General features: G+C 31.4%; 1 long non-coding RNA gene across 1 annotated transcript; it reads left to right on the top strand.

The window, feature by feature from the left end:
- Positions 1-8,253: 8,253 nt before the first annotated feature.
- LOC113701344 (uncharacterized) lies at positions 8,254-9,990 on the top strand. Its single transcript, XR_011817999.1, has 4 exons — positions 8,254-8,365; positions 8,473-9,199; positions 9,377-9,612; positions 9,772-9,990. It is a non-coding gene; the product is annotated as an uncharacterized lncRNA (long non-coding RNA).
- Positions 9,991-12,043: the final 2,053 nt, after the last annotated feature.

Genomic DNA, 12,043 nt, shown 5'->3' with positions numbered 1-12,043 from the left:
GTATTTTGACTTTTTGACTGAGAAAATGGTTAAATTGGATTCTGTCTTCATACCGAATTTAGATCTATCTCTTAGCTTCAAAATGGTATAAAGATCACCTCAATCCAATATGTGTAGCTCCAAATATAGTCAAAATACAAATAGTTGCCAAAGCTGACTTTTCTTGATTCTTTTGTCCTCAAATTGCATTTCTCCTTTTACATTTCATATTTTATTTTCATCACTTTAATCCATCATCAATCATCCAAATATCTTTTCAATGCACTTCATTTGATGATTGAATCATTAAACCTACAAAATATGAAGTTTGTACCATAAAAAATCCATAAAATGCAATTTTTACCACTTTAGCCACAAAATGCATATTTCCACTAGAACTTAGTTTATTAGCTATAAAATTAAATAAAACACACCAAAACTAATTAATAAAGCACACTAAAAATATGTAAAATATATTCTTATCAAATACCCCTACACTTGAACCATTGCTTGTCCTCTAGCAATTAGAAATACAAACCAACAATGATCCAAATTTTGAAAATAAACATATGTAGCATTTCAACTTCATTTCCTCAAAACAAAGTAAATAACCATTATGCAATCACTCCATTAAGCTCAAGTACTCATAATATCAAATAAAGGAAAGTCAATTATACCGCCATTATAACACATTCAAGTCAATTTCTCATCCTTATCCAATTTTACAAGCAAGTAACTCATATGGTCAATAAAATACTTCCTAAATCCATGATCATCTTCTTATTTAACTTAAAGAGGGATTTATTTATATAATATCGCTAAATATTACTTAAGTTGTGAAAGTGCCTTTTGACGCGAGGATCGACATTTTTAGATGCACATCACCGGTTACTCATCACTTTACATATTCAAGCTGCTTTGCATGCTCTTAATTCAAGTACCGTTTTACGCGAAAGTTGATATTTGTAGATGAAGACTCCCAATTACTAAGTACAATAATCATTGTAGTAGAACAAATCTTTTTTTTTTCTTTTTTTCTTCTTTTTCTTTAACAACAAAGATAATAATAATTTTCTCAAAAGAATAATCATGAGAAGAGTATTGCATTTATTGACCATATTTATCACTTAACTTATAAAATTCAATAAAGAGAAGAAATTTCATTAATTATGCAAAACAAAGGCATAATTTTCTCCACTTTACAAGATATACTTTCCTACAAATGCACAAATTATAATCACATAATAGTTATTTCCAAATTAAATGAGAAAAGAAGTTTTCAAATCACATATATTTACTAATGGTATGGAACTTATTACCCCTTGGATAAAATTAAAAAAATTTGAAACTTTTTGGGGCAATGTTGCAATATTGGACAAAATTGTGAAAACAAAATTTTGAATTTAGCACAAATCCAATATTTACAACCAATAAGTCAATCACATACAATGTATATAATTTTAATTCCCCCCCCCCCCGCTAAACATGCACATTGTCCTCAATGTGTAAAAAGGAAAATCAAGATAAAGAAAAATAATACTTCCCTATTGTTGCGATCGAAATGTCAAAGTATGAAATTCACGAGCCATTGTCTACTTATCTCTAATGCTTCATGCGTTCCATTTGATAACCATTACTAATATTAACCTAAAGATGGAAAATGAGAAACAAATGAAAAACAACAAAATAACTCAAATACATAATTTAAACATGAAATTATACCAAAATAACATAAATAACCAAAACATTGGGTTGCCTCCCAATAAGCGCTTTTGTTTATAGTCGTTGGCCCGACTTTTTCATCTCATTTCTCAAGGAGGCTTTGTTAATGAATAATTCATCAATTTTGGTCGTAGTAGATCATTAAAAGGTGGCTTAATAGCAAAAGCCACATGTTCTAATGATATGAGATGTGGAAATGACTTATCTATCTCAAGTATTTCATAGATATTACATTGAATATGCACCACTTGAGAACTCACCAAAAGAGATGTCATAAGAGTTTCTTGGGCAATAATACCTTTAAAAGCTATATTTTCAATACACTCCTCAAGAGGGGTGAAAAATGAGTCATTAAAACTCACCTCTTGAGGTTTAAAATTAGCTCCAAAGGTACTATCATGTGAAATGAATATTTGCTCATTGAAACACAATTGAGATTCATCATTTTCATCAAAATTCAATCCATTCTCACATACAACATTCCCACCATTCATGCTAGGATCATTTTGCACATTATTAGACGAAATAACTTTACACAATGCATTCAATTGCTCATGTATTCTACCAAAATAAGAAGCTAATTCATCCATTCTTTCCTCAATCCTATCAAAATGGTCGGAAGTCACATTAGCTAATTTTTCTATAGCTAACTCCAAGATGGCTTAGAATCATTAGCAACTCTTTCTATTGCCAACTCCCATGATGGTTTTAATTCATATTGGACACATTCAGGTTGGTAATCATAAAAATATGAAGAATTACTATGAGTACATTGATTATCTCAACCATAAGCAGGAGAATTGCTCCAATTAGCACTATATTGATCAAAATAAGGATTGTAATGCTCTAATTCATCATAGTAATTCATATTTTGTGCTTGTCTACATGTATTAGTGGCATAATAACCTCCATACAAGTCACAAATCACATGATAAGAATTGAAAGCATTAGCATTGCTCCCTTGCTCAATTTCATGCATAATTGTGTCCATTTGAACTTGTAACATAATTACATCGAATTTAGCCTTTAAACACTTCACACCATCTTCAAAAGACATACCTTTAGTAATTTCTTCGTTACCTCTGTTGAAGAAACTTTGCACTTGGTAACCATCCATTGCCAATCTTCTAATTCTCAAGTATTGTCCTCCAAATTGACCTATCCTCCTCATTACCTAAAATTGCTTTTAAACAACTTAAGAGTAAAATTAGTAAGAAGAATAGGTGATAAAATACATACACACATAAAACACTAAAATAACAGAAAATAACATTCACATTATAAAATGTCTAAACTAATAAAGTTGCTCTTCACACCGATATTGTCAAATCTTCCCTGGCAACGGGGCCAAAAACTTGATGGATTTTTGTTATACGTACAAGTTAAAAAATCCGAAATACACCCGTTTCACTGCAAGTATACAGGTCAACTAGTAGTTTAAGGTATATATCGGGTCGATCCCACGAGGAAGATTGAACAATTACCAGTGTTACTAAAGCTTCTCTACTATTTAGACTATCAATGAATTATAAGAAATGAAACCTATTGAATTTATGCAAAATAACAAATGAAAGCTCCTTAGGTTATGGTATCCCTAACTCCTCATGCAAATGCTATATTTGGATCATTGAATACTACTATCTAGGTTAGTTATGGTGTAATTTCCTTATACATATGAATTCTACTTGAATCAATTATACTCATAATTAATCCATACCTATTCTCATGGTTATGAAATTAGGTACAAGTTCCTTTCTTCAGTGAAATTACATGAAATTAATCACCTAAAATCACATAGGTGCACCTCTACTTTCGTGAGTGTACTTCCTATGTTTAGTACTTCTTGAACTAGTGTTAAATCTCAATTTTCATTGTAGAAATAACACCTTAGATAATCACAATTAATGGTACCAGATTAATCATGATTTCAAGAGTTAAAGTGCTAAATAACTTGCTCAAATAATAGCAATCAAATAGCCAAATAATGAACACTAACAATTATAGAGAGTTCAACCAAACCCAAGGCATAAACTTTAAAGACACATAATAAACACAAAATCCAGAACTTGTATATTAACCATATTTAAGATTCCAATACGAAAAATAAAGAGTTGGAGAAGAGATAAATCATGTTACTTGAGTTTCAGCTCCTCCTTTTTCATCCCCATCTTCATCCTAATCTAGCCAATATACAAGAATGGATGAACTAACTAGCTAAACTATTCTAGACTAAGAAAATGGAAGAACTACATTTCTGCAGACTCCAAGCTTCTCCCGTATGTCTCTCTTCCAATCTTGCAAGTTTTTGGCTATTTCAAGACAAAGATGGTCAAGGAATGAGGTTTACACCTCCCTTTTACAGCTGCAAAGTGTTTCTCACATATCTAGCATTAGCTGTGACTTTTTGGAGTTGAAAACAAGTTGTCCGCATAGAGAGCAGCCTTTTCTGACCACAATCCGGCCATAAATCCGGCCAAGTTTCGGCCGGATAGCTACAGTGACCTTTTGGTGCTATTTCTGTTCAAACTTCACTGCTGCTCCGATTTTGCCTCAAATTCGACTGAACTTTTCTTGATGATAGAAGCTGATTTAACTCTTCACCAAAACATAAAACTTGTAGCTATTTGAGTTAGCTTTCCAATGCATCAAGAATCACCTCATTTAGATTTGTGTAGGCTGAGAAATGACTGAAATACCCTTGACTACTCAATGCCTTATTTCAGTTTCGACCAATAGAAATTGGCTACGGTAATTCGGCTTTTTGACCTGGAAAACCTTAGAACTGGATTTCGATGTCTTCACCAAGGTTGTAGGTTTATCTCTTATCTTCAAATTGGTTCAAGAATCATCTCAATCCGATCACTGTATCTCAACTTATAGCCGAAATACTAAAATGTGTCAAAGCTGTCAAAATGCACAAAATGCAAGTAAAAAGTGATAAAAACCTCATTTAATCACTTAAGAATATTTTTCACCAATTATAGCCAAAATAATTCATTTTCTTCCAATAATATAACCAAAGTGACTAAAAATAACATAAAATGTCATTCAATTATTACGTAAATTAGTCACTTATCAGGTTGATTTTTTGTCAAGTGATATATAAGTTTCAATTCAAATTTGAAATTAACAAGTTGAAGGAGTGAATGGTGATCTTTTAAGTTGCTATTTATTTGATTGTCATTGTGATTCCAAACTACTAAAATATAGTGCGAATTTGTTTTTAGTATTTATAAAATTGTTGCCGATAATTCAAATTTGTTAGTGTTCTTTAGAAACATTCAACATGTAAAATCAAAAGTAATTGTTGATTTTCGTCTATAATTTGGTCGGATTACTTGTGTACTCCCTCTGTTCCATTTTGATAGTCCTAGTTTTTTTTTTTCACACAATTTAAGAAAAATTAGTTAACTTTGTTGAAAAAACAAATTTAGATTGCTATTTTCCTAAAATACACTTACATGAAATAAAGTTGGCTTTTCATATATCAATATGTTTTAGAAAATCTAAATGCATTAAATAAGGTAGCCAGGTAGGTTATATTCAATACTAACAATCTATATAGTTTATAGTAATAACAACTTACATTAAATAAAGGTATTTTAGAGAAATTAAAAGACAACTACATTCTTCAATTGAAAAATGGACTATAATTTGAGACAAATGGAAAAGGAAAACAAGATTATTAAAGTGGGACGGATGGAGTATTAGTTTTTTTAAAAAATTACTTGTGTATTGTGCTTTTTGAACAACTTTGGATCATTTATTGATTTGGGAAGTGAGTGGCTATCCTTAAGTTTCACACTGAGAAAAATGTGACCACTAGTTGAACTAACTCATTAATTAACTCATTATTCAACTTAACATGGATTTTCGTACATGATTATATTATCTAACCAAATAAATTTGCAATTTAACAAAAATAGCATAGCACAAATAAATAAAGCAACATAAAAAACATGAAGGGCATGTTCTCAACTGATTTGTTAAATCTGATTTTAATTTTGGATTTATGAAAACTGATTTTGAAACTTGATTTTAGATATTTTGGGCCCCAAAAGTTAAAAGTATGTCTTAATTCTTAATTGCTTTAAGATTCAGATTATGGCCTAATTTTTTTTATATGCAAAAAAAAAATCCTTCAAAAATATAATTCCTAAACTACATAAAGATTAAGTAAATATTTTTGCCACACATCTCTCTCCATTTCTTCTTACTCGTTATTCCACTTTTAGATTCATCCGTTTTTCCCTTCTTCTTTTTCTTATTTAACATTTAATCTTCATAAGAAAAATAATTAATTACGTTAACACACCATGTCAGTTGTACAAAAGTTTTTTATGTCTCACATAATGGCAATTTGGTTATCTTTTTGTTGAGATTAGCTTTTCAACATTTTGAAGAGCACTTAAGTATTACCAAAGGAGCTTTATTAACTATAAACTAGAACACAAGAGTTACTCTACAAAATCTTTTAAAAATCAATTTCACAAAATCAGCTTTCACAAAATTAGAATCACTTGAAAACAATCCTGCAAGTCCTAAGCTACGTTTTAGATTTTCTTTGGGTAATAAGACATTTCATTCTGGCCATTCTAGTGTACCACCAAATCAAATAAAATTACTTACATTGCATAAAAAGTCAAAGAAAAGCCATCAGAATAAAACGTAAAGTGTAAAAGGGAGAGGCAGTAAATCAAAATTAGTAATATGAAAAGAAAAAAAAACATAAACAAAAAAGTCAAAGGAAACAAATGAAACAGGTTAATTTACTGTGACAAATATAACGATCCCAATATTTTAAACTCTAAATTTCCCAATTATCTACATTGGAGGATTGTGTGCATATATTAATTTTGGAGAATTTTGGTTAAGATGTTTAAAATTTATTTCAGAACTTCATTAATTGGGTTCTTTAAACATAATGTTGGGTTAAGTGCGTTGGTCAAAGTGGAAGCTTGAGCCGTTGTTGCGACTCTTTCCACACCGAATTACGAAGTTGGAGTTGGCAATTGAACATAATTCATCCGTAAAGCCATTTAACATTTTATAGGTCCAGCTGCTGGAATTAGTTGTGTTTTCTACTCACCTCCTCTCCCCAGCCACAACCTAAGGTTAACAAATAAATGGAATAAAACAGAAAAAGGGGCATATATCTAGATGGGCACTAAACTATTATCTTTTTTCACGACACTATTTTCATTTTTAGATCTCCCACTTAGGTTTCAGGCTAGTATGTATTGGCAAAATATTGAATTATAGAGTCAGTTCTAACAGTTATATTACATCTAATGCCAAATTGACAACAAACTAACATCTCCTTCAACGCTTCTTTCTAGGTTTGATTTCTTGCCAACTCTAAAGGTTTGTTGGGTTCAGTACATAAGAACTAGACTAAAATGTTTATCTAGATTTAAGGCTCTATGACTACAGTTTTGTGCATAAGAAATGGCACATGATTCTGAGTTTTCTAGGACTAGTTATAAATGTTCTATTTCAGCTATGATATGGAACGATTCAATCAATTGTGGAATTGGTGGTGTTGGAACGTCATTAAATGGTCCAAAGCTCTTGTGAAGGAAATGTTTTCAGACTGCTATCCTAAAGGATATAAAATGTACTAAAAGATTACGGTGTTACACAAAACTCCATTGTTAAATTCCAGGTTAGGCAATCCTAACTAACATTGCCATATCTTGAGATATAAAACTTCTATGATCTCGATTCTCAGAGATTCAGAAACTAGACTTAGGCATCGTTTGGATTGAAGTAAAAGAAGGGAAAGGAAAGGAAATGATACCAATGGAAAAGAAAAGAAAGGCAAATAGAAGAAAGTGATTTTCATCTATTTTGTTTGGATTAGCACAATTGGTTACAATAGATAATGATGTTTGTATACACCTACCACGAGAAATGTCCGCATTCACTAACGATGTATATGAACAAAAACAAAAGACAGATATAATTGTATACTGTTTCTTGTATGCACATTTTTAGCCCCAACTTATTGGACCAACCATAGGTCTTGCTTCCAACTCATGTAATCATGACAGGGATAAGATACTACTTTAGTCTGACTCACATATCTTAAATTCACTATTCAAGAACAACATTTAATTAATCTAATTCGGTCTTTAGACTTCCATGTAATTATGTTCACATTTGAAAATTTCGAACCTATAGTATTAACTAGTTATCTCGATTGATGGGAGCTCAAATCCCTCGTTAATCAAGGGTTGCCATGAAGAAAGGTGATTAATTAGAACTAATGAAGAACAAAAGATGCAATTCACTGCATGGTTGTACGTTTATTTCTCTCTATTCAATGTACTAAATGGAGTTAATTTAATATGGAAGTAATAATGGTGACACTCATGAATCGTGACTAACATGATGACTATAAAAAGAGTGTCTGGTAGTCTAAAAGTCTACAGAATTTAATGTATGTACAAAATACGAACAAAAGGCAAACAAAAAGCCGTGTAATTTGAACTGGCACCAACCTTAAAGTCTATAGTTACTTCTCTTTCCTTCTTTCCTCAACCCCGAAGAGCTCATCGTTCTTGTTTTCCTCTGCAAGCCAAGTTCCAAAATGGAACAAAATTACAACTTTAATCCGTCCTTTATTAAGCTGTTGATGGAAGATGATTTCACGAGAGAAATTGTAAGTCCCATATCAATTGCTACTGTATGCATTTTCCATTAATCTTCTTCAGTTATTGTCAAGATTAATTTTTATATTTATTGTTTTTTTCCTTGACATTTTTGTAGCGGATTCCCTGCTCTTTTGTGAGGAATTTCAAGGAAAAGCTTCCCTCAAGATGCACAATCGAATCCGAGGCAAAGAACTCAGTTCGAAATTCATGGCCAGTAAGAATTCGAAAGAAAGGTCGCTACTATTATATTTGCAGACATTCGTGGCCAAAATTTGTTAAAGATCATCATTTGAAGCTTGGAGATTACCTGTTATTTCATCTGATAGGCAAAACAACATTTAGAGTAAAGCCATATGGTGCCGATTGTTGCCCAAAAAAATTTAATGTATACAACTCATCCAGTAGCTCCAGTGATGATGAATCTGATGATGGCTCTGATGAAAGCTTTGATGATAGTGATGAAACTGAATTTTACAGAGATGATGGAATAAGGCCATCAAAAGTTCATCCTGCTAAAAAAAAGGTTTACACTAAGTATCAGATTGATCGTGATAATTTTCGTTCTAATAAATTCAAGAAGTTGAGGAAAACAAGAAAGTCTGGTGAGATGGATTAAATATAATCTCTCTTGATCTGTGTAAGGTAGATTATGTTAGATAATTTTAATCACGTCTCATTTTTCTTATGCAAATAATTGGAAAGGTGTTGGGAAGCAAGTTCTTGAAATTGAAAGTGAAGAAGGAGAAGATGTAGAAACAAACGAGAGGGATGGTTATTTTCATTTAAATGCGGAGAATCCCTATTTTATTTTGAGACTGAAGCGGCATCATATGCGCAGATTGGTGAGTAAACAACAAATTTTCCCCCATAATGTATAAATTGCGTTTGCTTTATTTCTTTTTATGTTTATTCTTGGCTTCTCAACAGTTCGAAGGATTTCTTAGCAAGGAAAATAAATACCTACAAAGTTCAAGAAAGCTGGTGAAATCAAATTTATGCTTGGTGTATCTTATTTTCAGAATATTCCAAGAGCATTTTCCAGGGCAACAAAACTAGAGAAGGAGAAAGAGGCGGTCCTTCACGGTGAAGACCAGAGGGAGTGGCCGGTAAAGATCGCTGAGAGGAGTGAAATTGGAAAAGGATGGACTGAATTTCGCAAAGCATACAAATTGGAGATAGGAGAAATTTGCCAGTTCACCTTACTTAAGCGTTTTGGAGATTTATTCCACATTCAAATCAAGAGGACTTCAAACAAGTTAAGTTTTTTTTTTCATTTCAAATTTGTGTTTCTTGAAATTCAGTTTTGTTAGAAAAATACAAGTTATTAGATGAATGTTTGCGCAAAATTATACAAGTAATTTCAACATTCAATTTGTAGTACATACAAATTGACTTGAATGGTCTTACATTTCAGGATCTGCAAGGAAGAATGGGCATGAGCTGTTGAAAGGTGCTCCTTAATACAAAGGATGTTTCTATGTGCTAATCTACTGTACTATGAGATTTTGGATTGGACTTTGCATCATTGCACGGTATTTTGCTTTAATTGAACTTTTGTAACAGCAGAAAAAAAAAAAAAAAGAGAATAACAAAGAAAATGAAAAGAGAAGTAACTTTTTACTTATCTCCCAAAGGAAGATGATTTGGGATAGACTCCTTTGAATTGAAGTACTACTCCTGTTGGCTGAATTGAAACGAAAATATCTTCCTGTTTGAAGCGTTTTTATAATTTTTTCCCTTTTCTTATTCTTCTCTCTATTTTAGGTGAATTTTGATTAATTGAAAATCTTTCTTTTGCAATGGCATGTAGTTTGTGGTTAGACAAGGTACCCTACAGAATTTACTCTTTATATTTAGTCCACAAGGATGATCAACATTCACTAATAATTTCATATGAACAAAAGGAAAATATGTTGTATCTTTTCTATACAAATCCGCTTTTTTTTTTCCTCTATGTTTCCCAATTTCAGTTCCTTTATTAAAGTATTGGCCCAATTATCAATATTGCCCATAATTCATGTATTTTTTTTGGCTGTATGGTCTCTAATATTTATGCATTCATTACCATGTATACTAATTATTAAAGCTTATGAACTAGTGGTAAACCAACAGAATTTGATTCATGAATCACAGGGGTCATATTTGAATTAAATACACAATTGTATTTAACTTTCGTAAGTTCTACATCTAAATTATCAAGTAGTTCTTGATGGATGGATCCTTTTTTTTTCTTTCCAGACACATGATTTAATCATGGGATAATTTCACAAACCTCACTTGAGGTTTATGACAATTGCAGACATTATCCTTCATGTTTAAAAAATTACACATACCTCCCATTATGGTATAAAATGACAAAAATATCCTTCAATATCTACTCAATTTAACATCTCCATGAAGTGTAGTAATGGACATTTAAAACTATAAGTTAACAAATAATCTCTTCCTTCAAAAGAAGAGCAAGATTAATAGGTTCTTTCTTGTCTTAACCACCCAAAGTATTTCAGTTCAATTTTACTTTATATTGTAATAATTTGAAAAAAATTCTAGATTCCTACAAAAATAGGTTACTCAATTGGTATCTAATTTTTTTTTTTCATTTGTCCATGTGAATTTTTTTTTCATTTGAAGGAAGAGAAACGAATTTGATGCTTGGTTTTGTTAAAGTATGTTGCAATATATTAAGTTTAAATTACAAAGGAATTTTATTTCTTTGGAGAAAAATTGCATAAGGGCAATATAGGATTATCAACGGAGATATTTTGGTTACATAAGTAAAGTGAGCCCTGAACTAATTTTTAAGGGAGGTTTATGCAATTTCTTAAACCTAGAGGGTACTTCTTGCAATCATCATAGACCTCAGGGGAGGATTGTAAAATTATCCCTATAATCATTACATTGATTTTAAAAATTGCACTAATAAGAACGGATAAATATAGAAAATTCAGTGAATTTTATTTCAGGCTGAAAAATCAACAAAAATTGAAAAGTTCACAAGTTTCAAATCTGCAAGTTCGAATAATATTCATAGTCCAATGGATGCATGTTTCCAATGGATGGATCTTGAACGGGAACAAAAAAGTAGTGAGAATAATTAGAGGAGAGGTGAACAAGAACTAATTGGCGATTCATTGGTTATCCTCAAATCAATGTATGTAGTCAACTTAATTAAATACCGAAGAGACAAAGAAAGGTCACTCATGATTAATGTTCCGTTAATGAACAAATTTACATTTCATTTCTTTATATACTTTGTAGCTAATTCCCGCAGCTTTTGTGAGGGACTTCAAGAAAAGTTTTCACCAAAATGTAAAATCATATCTGAGGAAAAAAATCACTATAAAAATCATGATCAGTGAGAATTCGAAAGAAAGGTCAATACTACTATATTTGCAGGCGTTCGTGGCCAAAATTTATTCAAGATCATGAGTTAAAGCTTGGAAATTACCTAGTATTTAATTTTATTGATACAACTACCTTCGAAGTTAAACCATGTGGTGCTGATTGTTGCCAAAAAAAAGCTTAAGGTTTACAAACCATCCAGTAGCTACACCTATAATAGTTCTAGTGATAGCTTTGATGATGATAGCCTTGGTGATAGTGATGAAAATGAGTTTGATGATTTTAGCACGTCAAAAGTTCATCCTTCTAGACCAAGAAATTATTGTAACCTTCGGGTTGATTTG

Source organism: Coffea arabica, chromosome 7e (assembly GCF_036785885.1).
Source record: "Coffea arabica cultivar ET-39 chromosome 7e, Coffea Arabica ET-39 HiFi, whole genome shotgun sequence".
Taxonomy (NCBI): Eukaryota; Viridiplantae; Streptophyta; class Magnoliopsida; order Gentianales; family Rubiaceae; genus Coffea; species Coffea arabica.
The sequence above is the reverse complement of the archived record's forward strand: the minus strand, read 5'-3'. Positions and strand labels throughout refer to the sequence as shown.